This window comes from Oryctolagus cuniculus, chromosome 5, assembly GCF_964237555.1.
Source record: "Oryctolagus cuniculus chromosome 5, mOryCun1.1, whole genome shotgun sequence".
Lineage (NCBI taxonomy): Eukaryota > Metazoa > Chordata > Mammalia > Lagomorpha > Leporidae > Oryctolagus > Oryctolagus cuniculus.
Genome location: NC_091436.1, coordinates 82,416,734 through 82,443,264, shown reverse-complemented (window position 1 = coordinate 82,443,264; position 26,531 = coordinate 82,416,734). Strand labels below are relative to the sequence as shown.

Genomic DNA, 26,531 nt, shown 5'->3' with positions numbered 1-26,531 from the left:
GGCTACAAACACCAGTGGACAGTTATCTACCTGTGCAAATCCCTACTTTGATTTCTTCAGGGTATTCACCCAGAAGTAGAAGTGCTGGATGGATCCTAGGGTAATTCTGTTCCTTTTTTTTTTTTTTTTTTTTTTTTGGAATCTCCATACTATCTGGACATCAGTTATTTTTAAATTAACAAACTTTAAAGAGCAGTTGTAGGCTCACAGCAAAACGCAGCAGAAAGCACGGCGGCTTCTCCCCTCCCCCGCTCCCGCCCAGGTTTTCAGGTGGATGCGCACTGGGTCAGAGGGGTCTGTTGTAGGCTTTGGGAGCCACCTGAAGAGGCACAGCAGTCTCTTCCTCCCCTGCCCTACAGACAGGAAACTGACTGACCGCCCGCAAAGTCAGCCTAGGGGAACCCTGCGGTGTAGCTGTGAGGATTCGCAGAATGGCAGAGCAGGACACAGCCAAGCCCCGCGCCTTTCACTCACTGCTGAAGATGAGTCAGACGCTGAGACCCTTCTCTTCCCAAAACGCCCTGCAGAAAATCTCAGCAGAGCCAGGCAGCAATGCTGCCCTCCGGGAGGTCGCGGCATTAGCCAGCATCACTCACAGCCCTGCCGGCCGCCAGCCTCCCCCACCCCCCGCCCCAGAAGAGAGCCCCTGGGTTAATTCCATTCTAGAACTCTTTGCATCACCCATCGCTTTGGGTCTTCTTTTTCTAATTTTGTGAGTTTTATTTTAAACATAGGCATTCAAATCCATCCCAGAATTTTTGGCGTGGTTCGTGTTGAGGCAATAGACATGCCGCTTCATTACTGAGTTGCTTGGCAGTCGCTTTATTAACAGCAATTATTTTCAATTCCAGAGCGTTATAATAAAAGAACTGTAAATCCTAAGTGCTACTTTGAATGATAACATTTACCATATCCAAGTAAAATGTTATAAATCACAGTGCTTAGCCACAGATTTAAAATGCCCAGAAATTTCTCAAACATTTCCTGGACAGCATCACTCAGACTATTTTTGCACTCACATCAACTCAAGAAAACAGCAGAAAGAAATGTTGTTTAAAATTCCTACAATGAAAGCTCAGAAATACACAAATGACACATATATTCACAGGCGCATACCAAAAAGTTCACAGAAAATGGAAGTTTACTTGCCTGCAAAATGTTTCAAAGTCCATGCATTGCTTTTCTATGGCAATAGAAGATCCCTTGGTACATCCACAGGTGTATGGTCACACATAACCCAGCGTGGGCTGGTTTCACCACACTCTTCTATGTTTTGCTAATAATAGACAATGGACTACACCTGATCTCAGGAGACAGGCGATTGGCCTGTTCTAAACTTCACACAACATGCTGATCCCCAAAAAAGTCAATCCCGAGAACTTTAAAAAAAAAAAACCCCAATCTGGTTTTGCTGACTTGGGCTGTTTATTGGAGGTGTGCATCCCTTCTCACATGTGTTTTGTCAATCAAGTCCCATTTAAGCCTATGAGGAAGGGATAATACCAGGATGACTCACCATGAAAGGGAACAATATGTTGCCCAACCTAGGGGGAAAAAGATTTTCCCCTCTGAGTGTATCTAAAAGCATGGTGGGCACACCTGCAAGAGGACCAGAGCCTTTGTTTAAGCCTAATAGCAGCGCTATTAGTCACACCAGTTGGAAACCAAGGGCAAAGAATGACTGGTCCCAGCAACTGTGAGAGAAAGCTGGCACGGAGTAGTGGCATCTCTGTGGCTGGGTGTTCAAATGGGAAGGCACCACGCAGGCCTGGGAACTCCGAGACACAGTGCACGTATTAAGTAAGGCATTCCGTATCACCAGTGAATGGTATTGGTTTTCTTCCATTATTGCTCACACCGGGGGTCAAGCAGCAATTCCCAACCTGGGGTGTCTACACCAGCTGTATCAGCATCCCTTGGGAACCTGTTGTCAGAAAAGCACATTGCTGGCCCACATCAGAGAGACAGGGTCAGAAACCCTGGATGGGAGGCCCAGCAACCTGCATTTTTATAAGCCCCCCAAGGTGAGTCTGTTGCAAGCTAAGATTTAAGAATCAAGGGAGCAGCAATGTGCAGATTGCAACCCTTTCTCCTTTCCTCACTTCTCACTCTTGAGACACTTGGTTGAAAGAGATGAGAGCGAGCTGTTTGCACCTGGGCTATTTGTTGCCTAAGAAAATGGTCAGAATTGCTTAGTGAAGAACGAGAACCTTTGGTCAAAACTTACATATAATCCTTCCAGGTCCTGTGCTGGCTTTGAGTCTTAGGATGCAGGGGACTGGGCGAAGGGAGAGATGAGAAGGCTACAGCAATCCATTCAGACATGGACCCCAAAGCTTTGTGGGGCCACCTTCTGAGAGGTCAGTGAGTGTCCACCTGGGTAGGAGAGAAGAGTTGTCCATTAGCAGAGGAAACCTGGCCTGGGAATAATCCCCACTGCTTCCTGTGATCTCACTACTGCCCACTCTGTTCTCTAGGACCTGGACACTAAGTCTGCTTCTTCACCAAGTCACAAAGCCAGAACATCATAAAATCACCTATGGGCCCCAGTGCCCAGGCTCCACCCAGTGGGAAGTCCTATTCCCGCAGGTGCTTTGTTTAGAATTCTCCTGACTCCTAAAGCAGCTTGGAGACGGATCAGTCTCCAATCTGTTATCTCCTTCTCTATTTCACATCATGAATGCTTTCTTTCAACAAATGGGGACATCTCGGTGTAAGACACACGTGGCTATCGTAACTAGACAAGACGCATGAAGCAAGTGATTAACTTGAGAATTCTGCCTGAAATAAGATGATTCTCTGATGCCTCAAATATGATGTTTTTAAATTACTCATTTTTTCCTGATGATACATTAACACAGGCATATTATAGCCACATTTGGAAAACACAGAAAAGCATCAAGAAAAAAAATAATATATGGTAATCTTGACACTGACAAACCACTAATGAAATTTTGTTTTATAGGCTCATAACCACTTTATTGAAACTCCTGAGGCCAGGTATGGTTCTGAATTCAAAATTATATGGATTTCCTAGAGTTTTATGCTGTAACTACCATTTATTACATAATGTCCTATAAGGGGAGACAGCAGCACCCCATAACTGAACATATTAAATAATTAAGCACAAAAAATAGTTGTTTATTCTTATTAAGTGAGATAAAATAAAGGCTTATATTAGACCAAGCCAGGTTTTTCTATCCAAGAAGTTTCTTCCCATCCTCCCACTCAAAAACCTCTTCTGGATTTAGAAATAGGGGTCAAGAGGATTGAGACAGTGAGCTAAGCTGTCATCTGCAAGAGTGACATCCCTTATTGGAGCACTGCTTTGAGTTCAGGTTGCTCCATTTCTGATCCAGCTCCCTGCTAATGCTCCTGGGAAAGCAGTAGACGATGGTCCAAGTACTTGGGTCCCTGCCACCAACCCAGCCCAGACAGAGCTCCAGGCTCCTGGCTGTGGCCTGGACCAACACTGGCTCTTGTGGCTATTTGGGGAGGGAAGCAGTGGTTGGAAGACTGATCTCTCTCTTTCCCTTTCTCCCTAACTTTCAAACAAACATAAATTAAAAAAAAAAAAAAAACACCAGACATAAAGGATTGTGGACCAATATTCTTTGCAGATCCACAAACATATTCAGTGTTTATTTCTACTTTTTCATTTAATTATTAAATAAAATGTGTTATATGAGCATTTCCCCCAAGTTATTAAAAAGTATTAGAAAACATGCTTTTAAATATCTATGTAATATTATTACCCCACAGAAATGCATCTTGTTAATTTAACCATTTTTCTCATTTTTATTTTATTTTTAAAGGTTAACTAATGCTTATTTATTTCCTATTTTGTAAGGAACTAAATCAATGTATCTTAGAAATCGCTTCTGTTCGGTAAGCAAACTTTTAGAAGTGAAGAGAGATTCAGATATTTGATGTCACATCATTTCCTGGTAAGACAGATTAATGTTTTCACCCCACAATGAGCACTAGGTAGGGTGTCTTCTCGTGCATCCATGCCCGTGGAGGCAGAGGTAGGTCAGATAACTAAAATGACAGCCAGTGGGCAAGAGACTGATGGCTCTGCATTTTTGCTACAGCAAATAACATTTGGAGGGAGACAGCTGAGCACCAAACTGTCTGCCTTTCTGAACATTTTCTTAGGTAGGTACCCCAAACAAGAATTCCGGAGTGAAAGAGCATCAACTTCAGGGGTTATGACTGGCATTCTAGAAAGACTGCACCATCTGCCCTCTTTCCAGCAGCAGGGTGCCTGGTGAGTCAAGTTCACCAGCTGGAACACGGGCACAGAGAGGTACATTGTGCCCCCCACATCTCACACAGTACCAGTCATGGGCGACTCCTCCCAGGTGACTGTCCTTTGGTTTTCTGTATATAGTAAGCAGCTTGCTGTTTTCCGCATGGAAGAGACATGGGATTAAGGTGGGTTCCCCACCAAATCTGGGCCAGACCCAGTCTGGAGTTGGGGGGGAGGTGTGACTTGTCCCTGGGGGTCTTCACAGGGAAGGAGTGTGGGGGAGGTCAGAAATCATTCACATAGAATCATGAGAAGAAAAACTGCAGGTTGTTTGCAGGCTGAAATGTCAGCGGCTGGAACCGGAGGCCTTGTGTTCCCCTTCCTTTTGGTTGTCTCCTGTTTCTTGGATATTTTGCTCATTCTCAGCATAGCCTCAGAGAAAAGAAAAGAGACTGAGACAAACTCCAGTCAGACGGGTGAATGCAAGGTGACCTGCACGTGTGCTCACGGCATGGTCAACCTGGTACAGGGGCCTTGCATGCTTTATCTCGTCTGGTGCTGAGTGCATCGGTATCAAAAGGTGTGGCTGCACACATGAAAACATGTGTTTCCACCTTCTTATGTCTAATATGCTCAGAGGAATTTGAGCTTTGGGATCTCAAAGATCTATGTGAGCCTAGTGTCTTCAGTACCAAGATGAGGCCAAGTCTGGCTATGCATAATACACTTTGCCTTTTCACTCTTCTGTCAGCACCATCACAGCATTGATGTGATGCAGAGAAACTGGCAAAGATGGCCAAGCAAACTCCAGATGATGGCAAACCCACTGAAGGTCCCATGCTGACAGGAAGGAAGCTGTGTCTCTGGGAGCAAGAGCTAAGAGTCTGATACACGGGTCTGGCATTGTGGCGTTGTGGGTTAAAGTTGCTGCCTGCAGCACTGGCAACCCATATGAGTGCCGAGTGCCGGTTCAAGTCCCAGCTACTCCACTTCTGTTCCAGCTCCCTGCTAATGTGCCTGGAAAAGCAGCAGGAGATGGTCCAAGTGCTTGGGTCCCTGCCATTCATGTGGGAGATGCAGACGGAGTTCCAGGCTGCTGGTTCCAACCTGATCCAGGCCTGGCCATTGTGGTCATTTGGAGAGTGAACCAGTAGATGGAAGATATTTCTCTCTCTCTCTCACCCTCTCTCTATATAACTCTGCTTTCAAATAAATTAATAAAAATCAGAGTCTGATACAACACAGAAGAGATGATACAAGAAGCAAGACATGAAGACACAAAATACACTTATAAAAGCAATCATACAAACGCATAAACCCATCCTTCCCCAGTGTGACTACTACAAATTAAGGCTGCCAAAGCACCGTGCATAGCTCCATGCTCCTCTTTTTTTGTGCAGTTTTGTAACTTTAATCTGCAGCTATTCTCATCCACACTGCCTGCCTGTAGATTTTTGAAAGTGGCGACAGGTACCTAGGTAACCAAACTGTAGCACTGGCTTATGAATCTGCACCCTCGTTATACTGTCTGGACACCCTCATGCAAATGCATTATGGCACATTCCTTATTCCTTTGGCCTAGACAGCCTGGTATCAATGTGCACATCTGGAGTCCTCATCTCTTTCCTGGCAAACTTCCAGATCTCTGGGTGCCTGAGGGGCACGCTTCCTGAAGACACTCTGTGGGTGTGCGTGTGCATACTGATTGCGGTCTCTCGAGTCCCCAGTTCGTGGATGACAGAACACCCCTCCTGCTCCTCATGTCCCCTCTGCACGAGCCATCCTGCAGGGCCCACACTGCAAATGAAGAGTGTGAAGGACTGACATTCCTTTCCAGTGTAGCTTCTTCTGATAATGCTTCTTTCTTTCCCCCTTAATGTGTATTTAAACTTACAGGACGACTGATGTAGACAATGCCATGATTTCCATATGGTGATAAAAGAAAATAATGAGATATTTCTTTGTTATATGGGATGAAACAACCTCACTCTTCCCCTGTAAACTGAATTTATCTAAAAATTCAATTTTTGCATGCATACATGTTATAAAATAGCTGTGGTTTGAGGGGGGGGTGGGAGCGAAAAGTCTGTCAAAATTATTTTGGGAATGAGTGAAATCAATCTCTCCCAATACTCTTGTCTAAAAGGATCGCTTCTATCAAAACGATCAAAGTAGAGCAGGCACTCGGTGCAGCAGTTAAGACGCTGCTTGGGGATGCCCACACCCCGTATCAGAGCGCCCGGTTAGAGTTCTAGTTCCTCTGCTTCTAATTTCAGCTTCCTGCTGGTGTGGACCCCAGGAGGTGACAGATAATGGCTGGAATACTTGAGTCCCTGCCACTCAGCTGAGAGACTGGGTTTGAGGCTCCTGGCTTCAGCCTGGCCCAGCTCCGGTAATGGTGGCCATTTAGTGGGGGAATCAGCAAATGGCCAATTTCTGTCTGCCTCTGTCTTTCCAATAAGATGAAAATTAAAATTTTGACAAAAATGATCAAGAGGCCCAAGCCGTATCCAAAGGAGACCCTCTCCTTCACTGTGGCTTCTCTGTGTAAGTTTAGCAGCATTCTCCCTGTCAATGGTCGAAGTGCACACAATGGCTGACATGGCTTTTCTTGGCCACAGTCAGATATATGGGTAGTTGTTTGAGCACACCAGGACTATGGGGTGTGAAAAATAAAGTGGTAACAGAGGAAATGACCCCTCAAAGAGTACACTTTGTTTTTTTTCCAAAGGGCCTAACTGCTCGGGTGGAAAATACAAAAAACAAACCACCACTAATAACATAAATGATTACCAGAAGCTCTTCAGATACACAAGCTGTACAACTAGCGCTTGTAAAGCTAATTAGTAATTTGGATTCTCTCATCTCAAAAAATACTCTGAAGCAGCCCATTTCTGTTTCAATGCTGAGGCAAAGTCTGTGCAACTGGCATATTCTCAAAGTAAAAAAAAAATGGATCATTTGAATGAAGTTATTGCTCTCAATGCCACAAGCTAAAAGCTAGTAGTGCCACATGGTTATGTTATCTTGCATTTACAAAAGATTTGATAGTTTTCCAACCCACATGAGATGCAGGCTTACCCCACAGTAGTTTTGCTTTGTTGGGCCGGTCACTCGTTGCCTCTAACACAGCAGCAGGTTCTTTTGAGGATTAGAATGACAATGCATACAAGAAGTGTTTTTCTTTTTTTGTAAATTGTAAGCTAAACAGAAAAATGTTACACACCATTTCTCTTTTTACTAACAACCTTGGGAGGCATAAAGTTATCAATCCCCATTTCACAGTTAGGGAAACTGATACTAAAAGATGTGTCAATGACAACAGCAAAAAGGACCAGGTTAGATTTGAGTTTTATTTCTAAACTGGTCACAGACTAGCTGAGTGACTCTCTGGGAACTGATTTCTTGGGTAAAATGAGGAGACTGGATGAGATGGCTTCAAGGTCTTCTTGAGGTCTGTACCCAGAAGTCTGAGGCTTAGGGTGCTGGGGCAGACCCTGGGGGTGGGGGAAACATGAACTCACTCATTTTGCTGGACTGAGGAGAGGTGGGAGGAAGAACAGGGAAATGGCCAGGGCCTCTAGGGCACAGGAAGAAGGTTCTAGAAGAGCTTAAACTGGTCCCAATGTTTCACTACTTTAACAATCAGGAAAGCCAAATAGGAGTATATAGTCACACTGTTGTGTGGATGAGTCTGACAACAATGGCCACCCAGTAGGCATCCAGCTGTCCTGGCTACAGTCCCATGGTGTGGGGAGAGATGTAAAAGGGCTTTTTCTTTCTTTCTTTTTTTTTTCCTTTTTCTTTTTTTGTGGGTTATGAGCACACATCAAGGTCACATGGAAATTTCACTCAAAAAAGATTGGGGCCACTCACTTTGGCTGGTACTAGTGTCCATTACAACTTGATGATGAAAAGTTGAGGATTGGCCCCGGGTAATATGGGTAATATGGGTAATATGGGTAATATGGCAGCCTCCAGCCACATGTGGCTTCTGAGCACTTGCAACATGCCCAGTACGATGAGGAACTGACTTTCTAATTTTAACCAATTTCAATGGCTTTAAGTTACAACAGCCACATGCAGTCCGTGGTTAGCGGACAGTGTAGCTCTGGACTGCTTCAAATACCAGCTTTGGTGGACGCACTTCAGACCTCAGAAGCCTATCGGACAACACTCAGCAAGTGGTTGCTCAACTCCTCCTGCGTGCCAGGCACCATCGAAGTGTCTCAAAACCATGGTGAACCTCTCAGTCCTGGACGCTTCCTGCCCTGCTGGTGCTTTTCGGCTAGATTGATTTCCGAAGACCTCACAACATCTTGAAGTGGCTCACCAGACTGCTCTTAGGAAAAGGTGGGTGAGGAGATATGGTAATGCTACACTAAGCATGAAAGCACTGCTTTTTCATTTCTTCATATTTACTGTTAGAGAAGCTGCGGGAAAGTTTGAAAAGAACTATCTGAATGGTTACCATTCATTCCCTTACAAGTAAAGTAGCATATCCCAGATATGGGAAATTATCTGTAAGTAATTCCCTCTTGCATAATCTTAAATTCACTTAAAAGAAAAACTCACTGAGACCTGTTTTCTTGAAGCCCAGAAGGAGAAAATGGCATTTAATTACAGCAGCAGTCATAAAATGCATAAGGAAGTTTCCAGCTGTAAACAGTGGGCAAGGGAATGTTTATACCACTTGGTCGGGAAACGATCAGGTTTTCTAGAATGTACTTCTCGCGTAAGCAAGGCTGATGGCATTCTTTATCCCTACAACCTGACTCTGAGCTGGAATTTTCTTAGCGACTTTAAAAGGAGGTGATGAGCAAAGCCCTATTTGCTTTCCCTCAGGAGACTACCGCTGGAGGTCTTTTAATCAACATCTCGCATCTAGCACCAACAGCATACTTCCTAAGTGGCTTCCTGCGTTTCCAATCTACCATTCAGCGCCTCATGTTCTCTTGTCAGTTGTCTGCTGTCACCTCTGCCCACCTCCCTGGGATTTCAAGTGATGCAAAGAAGACAAACCAAAATATTCACAACTGCTTTCTGCTCTTGTTATGATCCTGAATCCAGGATGGCCTAAATGCCAAGGACAGGGACAAATCAAGCTTTGGAATACAGAGTTTCTGAGCTAATTCTCTTCTCTGTATTAGCCGGATCATGTGGAGTGAAAGATTCACCAAGCAAAACAATGGGATTCTGCTCAGCGTCCCAATGGGATTGTACACAGATGACATCATGAGCTAATCTGACTTTCCCACCTTTAAAAACACTACTTCTGGTCCCCCTATCCAAAGTCACATTAGCAGGTTTTTTTTTTTTTTTTTTAAGATTTATTTTCTTTATTTGAAAGGTGGAGTTACAGAGGGTCAGAGGCAGAGACAGAGAGAGAAAGAGAGAGGTCTTCCATCTGCTAGTTCACTCTCCAGATGGCTGCAATGGCCAGAGCTGCGCTGATCCAAAGCCAGGAGCCAGGAGCTTCCCCCAGGTCTCTCAAGAGGGTGCAGAGGCCCAAGGACTTGGGCCATCTTCTACTGCTTTCCCAGGCCATAGCAGAGAGCTGGATCAGAAGTGGAGCAGCTGGTACTCAAACCGGTGCCCAGATGGGATGCTGGCACAGCAGGCAGCGGCTTTACCTGCTACCCACAGTGCCGGCCCCAGACTGGCAGTTTTTAGGGCTAATAAATGACCCTTCCACATCTACACAGATACCCACACCCATATGCGTGTGTGTACCCTTCATGTTCTCTCATTGGCTTGAGGACAATGACAATTTACAGTGGTCAGATAACAAAGTAAGAGCTCAAAACTTAGGTCCAAAAATACAAATGGCATTTGAAGACTGTTATCTGTGAAAACGGTCAAAACTCAAATGTCCTGCTGGGGCGCAGGCTGAAAAAACGTAAAATGAAAAATTTGGTGACAGCTTTAGTGACAAATATGGTAACTGGAATGTCCCTGGAGTCCTTAGTCATATTCAGAAACACTAAATGGAGCAAACAGCGTTTTATAGACAGAAGGGTTTTAAAAAGAAAGGGGTCCATTGATGTGAATTGTTGGGAAACTACAGATGAATTTTTGAAAAACTCTACCTTGCAAACAGAATTTAAACAGTCAATCATACGAAACAAAAGACCTGTGAATCATAGAGGCTGTGGCTTTTGTGTTTTGTTCTACTGGCATGGGAAGGTGATGCAAGGAAGCGTGCTCTTTTGCTGCCACAGAGAACGACGAGGGGAGGAAATACACCCATGTCAGGCAGGATGGAGAAAATTAATTGAGATAAAACAACTCTGAAAGTTTCCACTTTCACCTTTTAGGTTCTAGGACCAAGCTGTTCTAGTTGGAGAACCACAACTAGAAAATTCTCTTCTTTGATATTTAAGGAGTTCACAAAAACAGCAAGGAGGATGTTCAGGTTTTCGCCTCTACAGTCCAAAACTGGTACGATCAGAACTATTTGCCACAATTCGGTGAAGACAAAAAGCTGAAAATAAACTAGAGTTTAAAAGACATAACCTGAAATAATTTGGGGTGTTCTGTAGACTTTGTCTAAAAAACCAGAATATTCCCTTGAGGCGATGCATCATCATAATCACGATGATTTTCATTTATTGAGAACTATTTGTCGGGAACTGTGCTAGGAATCTTACAGGTGTTACTAGCCCATGGGTGGATGACCTAACTCTGTCCAGGCTGGTAAAGCACCTCATCCAAGGTCACACTGCAAGACTATCTGTGATCTGCATCCAAGCTTTAAAACATTTTTTTTTAACTAAAAACATTTTTTTGTCATCAACTTGAAGGGCAGAGTAACACAGACCCCCCTGCCCAGAAAGAGCAAGAGAGAGAGAGAGAGAGAGAAAGAGAGAGAGAGAGAGAATTTATCTGTCATATGTGGGTTCATTCCCCTAATGCCTGGGAACAGCTGGAGTTGGGCCAGGCCAAAGCCAGGAGCCAGGAACTCCATGTTGGTCTCCCACACGGATGGCACACCCCCAGATACTTGAGTCCCTACCTGCTGCCTCCCAGGATGCATCAGCAGGAAGCTGGATAGAAGCAGATGTGCTGGGACTTGAACCAGACACACCAATATGGGATATGGGCTCCCCAAGCAGTAGCTTAAGCAGCTGCACCACAACATCCACCCCATACCCTTTTCCATACAGCACTTCTGGTCACTATGATTTGGAGAGAAGGCATCCCCCTCCTCTAAGGAAACATAACAACTTACCCCATGTACTACCAGTGAAAGGTCAAGTAAGGTGACAAAACTAAAGGTCTTAGAGAAATTTACTTGTGTAAAAACAGTCAATTAGCTTGCTCATTCTAAAATGGTTATATTTCATGAGGTGTATTAGACTTTAAAAGTTTTTTTCTATTGTATTGTGGTTACTTGGAAAAAAGAAAGTCCTATTAGGCCCACTAAAAAGGACCAAAATTCAAGGTGAATTTTAAGCCTCATATGATTTTCTAGAGAGCCTGAATGGGCATCAACTCTGCCTTCCTTGCCTGCTCCTAGGATCCACACATGGTCTGGGCTCTTGAGCGCTCTTGGCCTCCTTCTCTCTGAGAAATTTACCTCTACCACTGCATCATTTTTAGACAGAAAAATCTGCCAAGTCCTAGCCCTTTCTAGGGCAGCTGCACCTGCCTGCCAGCCTTGTCTGCCAAAATCAGATGTCCCTTGATTTCCAGGTTACAAGGACATGGGTGCCAAGTGGGTCTCCGGTGGCTCCCACAAGGCAAGGTGCCACTGGCTGACCCCGCACAAGGCTGGTGGTGTCCCCTTGCAGCAGGGGGCAAGGGACGTCCTACAACTGGGCAATATCCTTACAGAAAGGTGAGACACCTGGCATCTCAAAGGAGTGTGATGCAGCATTTCAGGAAAAGGCATTGCCACTGACCCAGCTGTTCCTATGAGCGACTTCTCCCTGCCTCGTCCTCTCACTTCTCACTGCCAACTCCACCTTCAAATTACTTTTATGTCCCATTTGTTTACTCTTTTCCTCCTCTACTGCCATTGCCATAGTTTCTCACCTGGTCCACTGGCTTCTCTGCTTTCAACTCCTCCCTGGTGTTCAAGGGCCTGAGGATCACCCCCAGGCCAGGTCATTCACTGGGAAGGACTCAGCATATGCCACACTCACCGTGGTGGTTTAGGATGTGAAAGATACAGAGCAGTATCAGCCTGGTGACTGGGGAGACATTGGAGAAACCGGGTACAAGCTTCCAAGAGTCCCTGTCCAGGCTGAGTTCCTTCAGTATCCACTTGTGATGAGAGCAAGATAATTGTCCACAAGGGAAGCTCATGAGAAACGCTTGTGTCCAGTGTTTTTACTGGAGAGCACTCTCTGCCTGGCATGGAACCAAATTCCAGAGTCCTAGGAGGGCCGTGGGTGCTTGGTATAAACCACATTTGTTTTGACCAAATGGTTTAGGCATCCTTATCAGTTAGGGGCTGATGAGAACACTCCGGAAGTGCAAGGTCCCAGATGTCAGCCAAGTGCCATCCATGCAAGCAGCTTGTCCTCAATTCAGCAGTTCCAGGCCTGCTGGGTTGACTCTTTATTATATACCTTGCTGCAAACCACAGTCCACACAGGAACCACCAAGATCTTCAAGTCATATCACTTCCCTGTTTATAATCTCTCAATTTTCCCATTGTTCCTGGAATAAAACCTACCCCCTTGCTCTCTACCTGCTCTCCCACTGAGACACTTTGGTGCCCCTTCTCCTGACTCACCTGGCCTCAACACCTGCTCATCTCTCTGCATGGATTGTCTTTCTCCTTCTCTCAGCCTGGCTGGTTCCATCTCCTCCACCAGGTCTAGTTCAAACACTATTGCTGCAACTACACTCTGACCTCTCCCTGACAGCAACATATCACCCTGCTTCCTTCCATTGGGGGACAACCCAAACCCACATGCTTATTTGCTGAGTCATTACCCATCTCCCCTCTGGATCTATGTTGAGACCACAGTGGCAGGGAGGGACCCAGCCTCTCCTTTGTGCACCTCTGATAGACAGCACTTGGAAGAGTGCCCGGCACAGGAACACATAAATAAAGACTGTGTCTGCAGAGCGCAGTGACAGGTGCATAAAGAGGGAACAGACACTGACTCTGAGGACTGCCTCCCTTTCCAGGCCCTCAACACCTTAGCCCAATTTTGTCTGCCCCTAGCTGAAGCCCTACCTGGAGACTGATGGCACATCTGCCCTGGGCCTCCTCTCTAACAGCCACCCCCAGTGCCTCAATGCAGTCCCAGAGGCCCTGCTTCCTGCGGCTTCTTCCTCGCATGATGAACTCAGTTTCTTTCTCTGGATCTGTCTCTATGTTCCCACCATCTGCCTTGTATAAAAATCAATTTGCTTCATCTTGCTGAGGTCCACACCCCCTTTGGAGGATCCAGGGCTACAGACCTAGGTCTTGCTGTCCCCCAGACCATCGGACCCTGTCAGAGCCAGCCCCGATCTTGTTGATGTCACTGCCAGGCCAGGCTCCTCCTCCGTCCCTTGACCCAACACCATCTCAACCCTCTCTCCCTCCTGCCTTCTCTTCCCACATCCAAGCTCACGGATGAGTCTTTGCAGGCTGGGGAGAAGAAAGAATGGGGAAATGGAGAAGCTGCTATGGGTTCACACAGAGAGGCGGGTTTTATGCTGTCCTGCAGGTTTTTCTACAGAGAGAGTTTAAACTGTGGATGAGCAGAGCCCAGCGGGCCCTGGAAGACCACACAGTTCAGCCTCCTCACGTTACTGTGATGTGAGGCTGGAAGGAAGGAGAAGGCAGCATTTGTCGAGGGCTCAACATCGGCTACCAGATGCTGGATCCAGGTTCTGCAGCCAGTGGGCAGTAGCGCTGGGACCACACAGTGCTAAAGCAAGCACTTCCCTCCTGGATGAGCTGCTGCCTGCTACTTAATCTGCATACTGTGCACAGGAAAGAGTCTGACATACAGCCTAAACCATAAAGGCAAATGGATTTTCTCTCTTTATTATTTGATACATCTTTTATTAGCCTTAAATATCCAAAACATTAAATTAACCATTTTATGATTTCTAGGTATGCAGTTCAGTGGTATTAAGTACTTTTGTTTTGTTAGGCAACCATCACCATTATCCATTAAATACATTAAAAAAAACTTGTTTATCTATTTACTTTATTCAAAGACAGAGAGAGAACCAGAGAGAGAATTTCCCATCCACTGGCTCACTCCCCACAAATCTTGCAACAACTGGGACTGGGCTAAAGCTGAAGTATGTAGCCTGGAACTCTATCCAGGTCTCCCACGTGGGTGGCAGGAACCCAACTACTTGAACCATCAACTGATGCCTCCAAGGTTTTGCATTAGCAGGGAGCTAGAAATGGGAGTGGAGCCGGGACTTGAAGCTAGGCTCTCTGATATGGAACATGGGTATCCCAACCCACATCTTAACCTCTGCACCAAAAGCCTGTCCACTTTTAAGTGGGTATTTTCTATACAGTAAATCCAAAGGAAGTATCAAGAAAGCTACAACAATGACCAAAGAGAGACTGAAGGAAAAGACAGGTAGGAAGTAAAACTTCTGGGGCTGCATTTTATCTAACAAAACCTTTTATATATATTAATTCTCTGTGGCATTTCTTCTTTTTTTCTCCCGTGCTAGAAACCAGAACTGTGAGAACATCAGTTACCAGGAACAAAGCTAGCTTTAGTTTGTTTCTCTAAGTTCAACACTAGTTGTATTCACTAACAAAGAATGTTATGCAACTCAGGATAACACCAGCTTCCACACCTCCTCCATATAAGGACAAGGAAAACAGTCTTTCTTGGAAAGAGAGGCAATTTTTTTCTTTTAAACCAGTGCACTCATCTCCATGGATTAAGCGCCATCACTCCAGTTTCTTTCTAAGCAGGGTTTAAAAATTCTGGCCCCGAGCACAAAGAGTGTCCTTTAGTGCATTCAGTCCAACTCCACAATATATTTAGCAAGATTTCCTTTTTTTCCCTGCCTTCCCTTCAAGGTTTAATGACCCTAAATGTACCAACATCCTGTCTTACCTAATCCCCTAACAAGTTCTATCAAATGCCAGGGCAGAATCAGACTGCACTGCAGGCTGTGAGATCATTCACCAAGAATTCGTTTTTATTCCAAAAATCAGGAGTGCCAGACCATTTAGCACAATCTGTCAAACAGCCAGAAAATCAGTCTAGCACTTTAACAGAAACATCTAAATACTTTCTTAACCTTTCTCCTGCCATAGATCTCTGAGAAACCGATGACTGTCCTCCAGACAAAGATGCATATTCACAAGGATGCTTTGAGGCCTATCCAGGCATCCCCTAAGAACTGGTAAACGTGGAGTGAAAACGGTCTACAAAAGAATTCCAAAGAGAGTTCACTTTGTCTATAGTCCCCTGTTCTGGATCCCGGTCTGCAGGGATCCCAGGGTGAAACCCTCCGGTGCCATGGTAATGACTGGATGAGAAATGACCTTTCTTATTTCAGCTTCATGAACGTTCCTGTCCCTGCCTGGCTTTGGGTTAGACGCAGTGTCAACACGACTGTGCCTCTCACCAAGTCAGCCAGCAGCTGCTCTGGGCACACCTACTTCTCTGCCAGACTGTTGCATGCTTGCTCTACCTGATGTTCTTCAATTTGTCCTCTTGGATCCTGTAGTCCTGACTTCCTGTCACTTTCCTTGTTGGTCCCCGGTGGCACCTTTACATTCTCAAAAAATTAAACCTGGTGTTTTTCTTTGCAATCATCCCTTTGAATCTGATTCCTTTGCTTTTTCTTCAAAAGCATCCTGCAAACCTCTCATACCTGTGCCATTTGGGAATAATCTGCCCACTCACTCTGAGCAGGTCCTACCATTCTCTGCTCAGCCCAGGACTGGGTTTCTCCTGTAGGGGCAATGTGGTATAACAGGACCGAGAAAGAGACCAAAGCCAGACCTGGACCCAATCCCAATGTCCCAGCTGATGGACTTGGCCCAAGTAATGGGAACAAGCACTCAATTTCCTGATTGGATAAATAAAGGATGATAATGTAACCCACAGGGTTTTTCTTTTCTCAAGGGAAGACAGAATGAGCTGATACAAACACAGCTTCTGAGACATGGAAGGGGTCTAGCAAATGGTGCTGCCCACTTCCCTAACTTCCACATACAGGACACAGTGTTCATTCTGCATTTTCGATGAGATCTCTGTGCTGCTGTGAGTAGCTAGGCAAGATTATTTATGTTTACAGTGTTGGTTATCTTTTAATATGTTTACTGAGAAGTAATTCGCAAACCATAAGATTCATACCTTTAGAGAGTACAGTTTGGTGGTTTTGGGTATAATCAGACTTACACAGCCACCACCACAATCTAATATCACATTTCCGTTACCCCAAAAAGAACCCTTGAACCCTTAACAGTTACTCTCCACTTCTGCCTCTCCCTAACCCTCGCTGACCACTCATCCACATTTTGTCTCTATGGATTTGCCTATTATACATATTTTTCACATAAAGCCTTTTGTGTCTGCCTTCTTTGACTGAGTGTGTTTTCAAGGTTCACCCAGGATGTAGCATGAATCACTACTTCATTTTTTTTTGGATAATAATCCATTATACACACATAGCACGTCTGTTCATCCACGGATCAGCTGGTGGACATATGTGCTTTTTGACTGTTATGAGTAATGCTGCTATGAGCATTTATATACAGCTAGACATATTTAGACATGTGTTTTCAATTCTCTTGGACCTATACCTGGGAGTGGAATAGCTGAGTGTAATAGTTAATTTCTTACTTCAACTTGGCCAGACCATGGTATCCAGATGTTTGGTCAACCACATAGGACTATTGCTGTGGAAGTATTTTTTAGATGAGATTAACATCCACAATTGTAGGCTCTGAGTAAAGCAGATGACCTTCCAAAATGTAGGTGGGCCTCATCTCAGTCAAAGGCCTCAAGAAAAAGGCCTGATCTTCCTGAAGAAGGGGGGATTGTCACACAAAGCAGATTGCCTTTGTACTCCCACGTCTACATCAACTCTTCCATGGGTCTCCAGCCTGCTGGTCTACCTTGCCAATGGTGGGCTTCCAGCCTCCACAGTCACATGATTCCTTAAAGTAAGCTAATGTCAATGTCAATCTCTCTTTTTATCTCTCTACACACACACACAATTTTGGTTCTGATTCTCTGGAGAAGCCTAATATACTACAACATATGGTAAACCCCATATTTAGCATTTGGAGCAAATTCCAAAAATGTTCTCTGAAGTGACTGTACTATCTTACAATCCCATCACTACATAAATGTTCTCATTTCTCCACATCCTCACCAACACTTATTACTACCTGTCTTTTGGACTTCAGGCATCCTAAGGGGGTGAAGCGAGCATATTTTTATGTGTTTATTGGAAATTGTATACATTTGAGACATGTATATTTCAATCCTTTGTCCATTATTTAACCAGGTTGTCTTTTGAATGAACTGTAGTAGTTTACTTCAGGTACAAATCCTTTGTCAGATATATAATTTGCAAAATATTTCTTCCATTCCATGGGGTTTTCCCCCAATTTCTTTTTTTTTTTAAGCGTAGAAGATTTAAATTTTGATGAATTTCTATTTTTTCCCTTTTGCCTCTTCTTTTGGTGTCATAGCTAGGAAACCATTGCCTAATCCAAGTTCACAACGATTTGTTCTGGTGTTTTCTTCTAAGAGTATGATTTTTTGTGTTTATATTTAGTTTTATGATACATTTTGAGTTAATCTTTATATATTGTGAAAGGTTGAGTTCCAATTTCATCATTTGGCATATGAATATTCATCTATCCCAGCACCATTTGTTGAAAAGACTATTCTTTCCTCATCAAACCATACTGGCACTCTTGCCAATCAACTTTGACCAAAAATGTGTTTATTTATGGACTCTAAATTCTACTTCACTGTCCATTTAGTAATTACATGGTATCCAACTCTACACTGTCTTGATTACCATCGCCCTACAGTATGTTCTTAAGTATGGAAATACTTAATTCTCCAACTGCATTCTTTTTCAAGATTGATCTAGCTAACCTAAGTCCTTAGCATTTCCATATAAAATGTACATCAACTTGTCAATTTCTATAAACAGCTAGCTGGGATTTTAAAAGGGATTGTGTTAAATATGTAGATCAGTTTGGAAAGTATTGTCATTTCACATCTTATGATTTATGAACACTGGATGCCATTCAATTATTCAGGTTTTCTTAGTCTCTTTCCATGTGTTCTACAGTTTTTTCTTCTCTTTCTTTGTTTTCTTTTTATTAGATCCAACATCATTTTCCATTCTCTGAATCCTCATCGTATCTGATTCCTTTAGGACTTTTAGCCTCCGTGGAGACTAATCAGGTTTTTTTTTTTTTTTTTTTTTTTTTTTTTTTTTTTTGACAGGCAGAGTGGACAGTGAGAGAGAGACAGAGAGAAAGGTCTTCCTTTGCCGTTGGTTCACCCTCCAATGGCCGCCGCGGCCGGCGCGCTGCGGCCGGCGCACCGCGCTGATCCGATGGCAGGAGCCAGGAGCCAGGTGCTTTTCCTGGTCTCCCATGGGGTGCAGGGCCCAAGCACCTGGGCCATCCTCCACTGCACTCCCTGGCCACAGCAGAGGGCTGGCCTGGAAGAGGGGCAACCGGGACAGAATCCGGCGCCCCGACCGGGACTAGAACCCGGTGTGCCGGCGCCGCAAGGCGGAGGATTAGCCTAGTGAGCCGCGGCGCCGGCCTAGGTTGTTTTTTTTTTTTTTTTTTTTTTTGAAGATTTTATTTATTCATTTGAAAGGCAGAGTTACAGACACAGAGAGGGAGAAACAGAGAGAAAGGTCTTCCATCTGCTGGTTCACTCCCCAAATGACCACCCGGCTGGAGCTGGGCTGGTCTGAAGCCAGAAGCCAGCTTCCCCTGCTTTTCCAGGCCATTGGCAGAGAGCTGGCTGGTGAGAAGAGCAGCTGTGACAGGAGCCTGTGCCCATACAGGATGCCGGTGCTCCAGGCAGAGGTTTATCCTGCTTGCTTCTCTTCTTAAAAGTGTTCCTATGCATTTCATTCTTTTTCATTCTATTGTAAATGGAACTGTTCACTTTGTTTCATTTTCAGAAAGCTTTGCTGCTAATGTGAAGAAATAAGATTGACTTTTACATTGACCTTTTTATCTTACAAACTTGCTGGTATTGTTTATTATGACAGTTTTTTGTATGTATGATTTTTTTTTGTTTTGTTTTGTTTTGTTTTGGTGGATTAGAGTCTTAGTATTTTCAAGTATTCAAAGCACAGGCAGGTCCTGACACGTTAATGTAGGACTTAAATTGCAGTATAAGTACCAGAGCCCATGCTGCGAGTTCCTCCTCCATTGGCATGGGTGATGCTGCTGCTTCTGAGTCACAGCTCTGCTGTCTCCCACTCTCCCTGACAGCTCAGAGAATGACTTGAGGACACAAGGTCACTCTAGGATTCCGTGACACATGAGTGTATTCTTCATAGAAGTGGTGTTACAAACACGGGTCGTGTCATCTGCCTGTCCCCTTGGGACTGTCTGAATGGGCACCATTAGATGAGAATGCCCCAGGGTCTGGCCTCACCATTCTCAAAGAAGAGCCTTTAAAGATTTTTTTTTTTTTTTTTACAATGGGAAACCACATGATAAAGTATTGAGTGAACCTTACAAAATAATCAGCCTTTCACTAGAGACTTCTTAGGCTTCTTCACGTAGTCATCTCCACTAACCACTTCTTGCCAACTCTTAGTATGCATTATTACTTGGACAGCCTGTGGTGCTTACTTTCACAACAATTGCTCAATTGGACACGAAGTATAATTTGTTTTCAACTGGACTACACGTTGCTTCAGGCTTAAAAACTGATTTCCAGGCAGCCTGTGTGAGACCGGCTTTGCATCTTGACCCATGAGTCACTGATTTGAGTGCATACCTGCCCAGAATACCCAGGCTTACGAAAGGATCAAAATACCACCCTTTGATTGATTCAGAAAGTTCTTCTCGGCCGCCACGCGGTCTGCAAGTTTCTAAGCTGCAGCTGACTGACTGGGGATATGCAGAAGCACAGAGAGCCAGAAGACAGTGCGTGGAACACCTGTCTCTCCCTTCAGGCACCCAGATCCCAGGGAGTCAACACCTCAGCTCTCCCAGGCAAGCCGCATCGGCCCGACGCTGGCTTGAGCATAATCTGGGTATCGGAGTCATCTTTTGAAGGGATCCTGGTATTTCGGTTTGACAAAAATCGAGAAACATTTTAGAAAGAAAATCGGATTTGTGTGTAAATGAAGAATATTCCTGAAAAGAAACTCTTGTTACGAAACTGAAATCTGGAGACCGCGGTGGTGCTAAGTTGAGTCATCAGTTCCCTTTACACCCTAATAATTGACGGCACTTTGATCACAGTGACTGCTCGGGGTGAGGCTTCCTTGTTTGCTTTTTTAAGTACTTCCTTGTGTAAACAGGTTGTCTCGCTGTCATCAAGCCGCTCGCTTACGTTTTGGGGGGGTCACGGGAACATCTGTTAGAAACAGATTTCACGCTTTTCTGTCAACTTAGGGAAATCTGAATCAGATTTCCCGGTGATAGAGAAAAAAGCTCCTGGAGGGTTACATGAAGTCTACTGCAAGAGGTCTGGAGGAGATCCTGCGGCTGCTCGTCAGGCTGGCATCTGCACATCGCTCCTGAACACATCCACCTGACGCCGTTAGAAAGAGGCCTTCATTATTCTCCGTGCTTGGAGACAGGGACAACGAGGAAGGCAGAGTCTGAGTGGCCTGGACAGTCATGGAGAAAGTGGCACAGAGGGGACCACGCCCACCACAGGCCTTCTGATGGACACGTGGATCCTTCCGCAGCTCCCAAATATCTCAGGGATCACGGGGGCCTCGCGTGGTAGTGACGCAAGAGTTAACAATCCCTCACTGCTTCCTTGAGACAATCCTTTGATTCTACGGCCAGGCAATGCCGCTTCCTTGTCCCCAGGTGGCAGCTTAGAGATCCGGGGTGGGTGGAGAGGTAGGGCTGGGCTAAGCGAGCAGCGCCACAGCTGGGACAGGAGGCTGAGCCAACCAGGAAGACTCAGGGCAACTTCCTTGACTGCATCGCCAGCACTGAGCTTGTCGAGCCGAGCCCAGAGGCCCCCAGCTGCCCTGGGCACCCAGACAGGGGCCAGCAGGTTCCACTTCAATGCCCCACTGGCAGCACAGCCCTTACATCCAGATAGGAAGGGCCCTGCCCTCCTTCAGCCTGGCCGAGGAACCCTTGACTCCCACCTTGCCTTGAACTCGTGAGCTCCCACTGCGATGCTCTGCAATTTCCCACCCGAGTGGTCCCTAGCCAGGTTCAGGGTCAGTGGAGGTCTCTATCTTGGGTTCTTTCTCCCCTGGGTGGGCCATGCCAAAGTGAATGGTGAATGGCCAAAGGACCACTGGTTACAGAAAGGTGAGGGCATCTCAGACGAGCAGGCTGGGGTGTCCCTGTGCACACACCAAGAGCCCCTGCAGGATGGGGGAGTAGCCAGGGGAAGGAGCAGGAAAGCAGGGGTGGGGTAGGTAGACTGGCCCCTGCCATGCTACACTATCCCCCCCTGGGAACTCCAGGGAGCCTGAGAATTCTCTCCTGAAACCCGGCCTTCTGAGAAGTCATCGCAAGGCGGACTAACAGGATGCATTTTACGCAACCAGCTTGGCAGCTTGGTTCACAACATTTTAATATTTACACATCTGGCACAAGAGCTTCCGTTCTGCTCTCATTCCTTCCTGTAGAATCAGACCTGCCCCGGGGCTCTGTAGACCAGCGCCAGGCAGCCTGCAGGCAGCAAGTGGGCCCTTGTGGAGGTTGCAGACACAGGCCCCGTGGGTGAGCACCTGTGGGTGGCTGCAAGGAGCTTTCAAACATCAAGGCTTCCTCCACGGTCACAGTGGGAAGCCGATGCTGAACAGGGCGAAGCCAAATCTGCTGTTTGCCTGCCTGGGTTTCTTGCTGGGGGCAAATTAAGCAAACCCTAATCTTTCTTCTTTTTTTTTTTTCTTTTAAAGATTTATTTATTTATTTGAAAGTCAGAGTTACACAGAGAGAAAGTGAGGCAGAGAGAGAGAGAGAGAGAGCATGAATGAATGAGAGTGAATGAGAAATAGAGGTCTTCCATCCGCTGGTTCACTTCCTAATTGGCCACAACAGTCAGAGCTGTGCCGATCTGAAGCCAGGAGCCAGGAGCTTCTTCTGGGTCTCCCATGTGGGTGCAGGGGTCCAAAGACTTGGGCCATCTTCTACTCCTTTCCCAGGCCATAGTAGAGAGCGGGATGGGAAGTGGAGCAGCCAGGACTCGAACTGGCGCCCATATGGGCTGCCAGTACTGCAGGCGGCAGCTTTACCCGCTATGCCACTGCTCTAGCCCCAATCCTAATCTTTCAAAACAAAAATCACCCAGTACTTTCATCTCTCGTGTTTCTTTTTTTGGTCCACACATATATACACACTTTGTAATGTATCTCTCTGCAGCTACTTGAACAAATTGATGGGACAGTGGGAGCCAAAGCAAGAGCAGGTATATGGCGGTAAGTAAGAACCAACACAGAAGCAGGGAAGTAAAACTATCATCCACTGTGAGGCTGAGCTGGGGCCGGCACCATGGCTCGCTTGGTTAATCCTCCGCCTGCGGCGCCGGCATCCCATATGGGCACCAGGTTCTAGTCCTGGTTGCTCCTCTTCCAGTCCAGCTCTCTGCTGTGGCCCGGGAAGGCAGTGGAAGATGTCCCAAGTGTTTGGGCCCTGCACCCGCATGGGAGACCAGGAGGAAGCACCTGGCTCCTGCTTCAGATCGGCATAGCTCTGGCCATGGTGGCCATTTGGGGGGTGAATCAACGGAAGGAAGACCTTTCTCTCTGTCTCTCTCCCTCACTAACTCTGTCAAATAAATTAAAAAAAAAAATAAAAGAAACAATTAAGGAGCTGTGAATCAAATGCATAGATATGTTCAGTTTTAAAGGCCCACACGCTACGCCCACTTTCAGGAGTTTCCCAGAGTAATTTAAAACTACTTGATGTTGCTTCCTGTTTTTCAGTACTTTTATCTCTTTATGGGGGTGGCAATTCTCTTGCTACCAACTGAACACAAAGAAAAGTGAAGGACAGGGCAATTTTCCTGGTCTTAGTCATCAAAATTTGCTTTAAAAGGCTTAATTTTTGGAGTTTTAATTCCAGCATTTGGGGCTCTGGGCTTCCAAGCAATGTACGATGACAATGTGGGATTCGATGATGGTTTGCAGCCCTTGTCTCCACTGTGAGGAACAGTGGTTTTATTTTTTCATATTATTTCTTTACTTACTGTAGGGTTAACCTGATGATCATTAAGTAAACTGAAAGATCTTTGTAAAAAAAAAAAATTAAAGAGTGGGACTGGGTGAGGGAGGAGGAAGAAGGGTTGGAGTGTGGGCAGGAGGGAGGTAGGATGGGAATTATCACTATGTTCTTAAATCTGTATATATGAAATTTATATACAACATAATAAAATTTTAGAAAATAACAATTGAATTTTAAAAAAAGGCTTATTCCTCATTATAGCCACAGATTTTCTCTTAGTGAACCTCTTCCATCAGCGCTGTTTCCTGTTCCCTCCCAAGCTCCCTACTGAGACACTGATCTCAGAAGAGGGAGAAGAATACTGAGGGTGGAGGCTTGTTGGCTGTGGTCTGTATTCAATGTATTTTCCTTTCTTCCTTGGGACAAGGACTGACCAGAGACTGCCCTTCTTCTCATATTGCAAAGTTGAAGTTTCAAGAAGGTTAGAACATTTCAGGGAGATGTAGCCCATACAATCATCCTCAGGTATGGAAGGCAGCTCTGGAGAAGTGGCCCCCTTCTTCTTCTTTTTAAAGATTTATTTATTTATTTATTTGAAAGAGAGAGAGAGAGAGAGAGAGAGAGAGAGAGAGGTCTTCCCTCCACTGGTTCACTCCCCAGATGGCTGCAATGACCAGTGCTGAACCAGAAGCCTAGGACTCTATCCAGGTTTCCCACACGGGTGGCGGGGGCCCAAGCACTTGGGCTATTCTTTCTGGCCTCCTCAGGCCCATTAGCAGGAATTTGGATCAGAAGTGGTGCAGCCAAGACCAGAGTCAGTACTCACTGGGATGCTGGCATCACAGGCAGCAGCTTGACCCACTGTGCCACAACGCTGGCCCCATGGCCCCTCTTCTTAATTGGCCTTCACAGTCCGTAATTTTCAGAGAGTAGATGGTTAAAGAAAAGCACACTTACCTACACTGTCCATGAAATGAATGCCCCTGCAGGGCGAGAGGGCTTCTGGGGATCAGCTGGTGCAATTTGCCATCAAAGGCTTGACCAACCAGCAGCTGATTCTAACTCATCCTAGGCAGCCAAGTCCACTTTGGAGGAGCCAATGCAAACATCATACACATATCATTATCAAGTTCTCTCCAAGGCACCTCTGCTTCCCTGTAACCTAACACATGGGACTGTCTCCTAGGCCAGAGGAGCAAGGACCAGCACAGCACTGACACAGCGCAGGGAGCAAGTATGGCCCTATTTCTTTTCCTTACTCAAGACTGTTTTTGGGTAATTGTCTCCCATTCCTTCAAATGTCACTTGGGACATGGTTTCAAGTTCTCTCACCATCCTTGTCTTGAGTCAGTCTTTCCGGAAAAAAAATTAAGCTCCAAATTTAAAAACAGTCATTGCGGCCGGCACTGTGGCTCAATAGGCTAATCCTCCGTCTTGTGGTGCCGGCACACCGGGTTCTAGTCCCGGTCGGGGTGCCGGATTCTGTCCCGGTTGCCCCTCTTCCAGGCCAGCTCTCTGCTGTGGCCAGGGAGTGCAGTGGAGGATGGCCCAAGTGCTTGGGCCCTGCACCCGCATGGGAGACTAGGAAAAGCACCTGGCTCCTGGCTTCGGATCAGCGCAATGCGCCGGCTGTGGCAGCCATTGGAGGGTGAACCAATGGCAAAAGGAAGACCTTTCTCTCTGTCTTTCTCTCTCTCACTGTCCACTCTGCCTGTCAAAAAAACAAAACAAAACAAAACAAAAAAAAACCAGTCATTGCAATTTAGTATCACATTAGGGCCACACTTGCCAATATGAGGCTATCCATCAAAATGAGATCTCAAATATAACAGAATTTAACAGTGAGGAACAGACAGAGCTATTACCTTCTCAGTCCTACGATGAAGATGATTTCGTTAGCGTTTAGGCAGCACCATCACATCACTGATAAGGACTGAACTTGCAGAAACAAAACCCTCCAAGGAGCTTTCATACACAGCTATGGCATTTTATTTCCCACATTCTCTATCTGGGATGTAGTGGGGGATGGGGAGAGGTAAGAACTCTAGGTCTTGGCACTTATTCCTATCATTACTGCCAACATGCTCAGTTTTAGTCTCCCCTTTAATTTCTTTCTTCTGTTTACCCACTTGGTGGCAAAGGGACACATGAGAGAGAATTGAACTCAATTGTGATATATATATATGACATATATATATATATATAAATATCTCACATATATATGATCATGAAATTGTACTAGGCTTACAAAGCAGTGGGCAGTCAGGGTGAAAACTAACTCAGTAAAAAAACATCCTTTAGGACCTGGCTCACTGTGTATGCTGTGTTGAATCCTGCTTGGGAACTTCCGAGAGGGAACTCTGGATAAATATTTATTGCCTTTATTTATTTCTCCTACTGAGAACTATCTAAGACAAGAGGGTGTTTCACGATGAAACCGAGTTCAGGATCTCTGCTCCGCGCAGCATCCTGCCCACGGGGCTTGAGGGCTGATACGAGCCCCAGCCTCATAATGAAACCAGACACAGTTCACTTCCTTTTTTTCTTAAGCCACCCCCTCACCTAGGGGATGTCTTGAGATGACACAGAGTTAGTCATGTATCACCAACCTGAGATACTGAAGGGAATGACTGGTACTCATTACCATGAACAATAGCAATATTTAAAATATCTCCTGGGAAGATGGACGGCATTTGGCTGGGGTGGAATAAGGCCCTGGTGAGCCTCCCAAGCTGCTGCTCCCTGTGTCTCAACAGGAAAATGGATGCAGTCGCCTCCAGAGCCAGACAACAAGGAGAAGCCAAGAAGCAAGCAGCCTATCGGGAGAAATGGACACTGGCTGACACGTCCATGGCTTTTTCACAGAGTGTGAAACAATGAAGTCGAAGGGCTTTTGTGTAACTTTTGCTCCTTCCTCCAGGTTCCTGGGAAACCTCTCACTACGGGTGACCAGACAGAGGAGGCCAAGAGAAA

The 26,531-nt window shown here is 45.5% G+C and overlaps 1 protein-coding gene across 1 annotated transcript in view; it reads right to left on the bottom strand.

Annotated features, from left to right (window-relative positions):
- The window catches only part of BACH2 (BTB domain and CNC homolog 2), a 396,258-nt gene that overhangs the window by 167,083 nt on the left and 202,644 nt on the right, over positions 1 to 26,531 (bottom strand). The window contains exon 3 of the mRNA XM_070073780.1: positions 2,228 to 2,376. The gene's annotated coding sequence lies outside the window, so the exon portion shown is untranslated. The remainder of the gene's footprint in view (positions 1 to 2,227; positions 2,377 to 26,531) is intronic.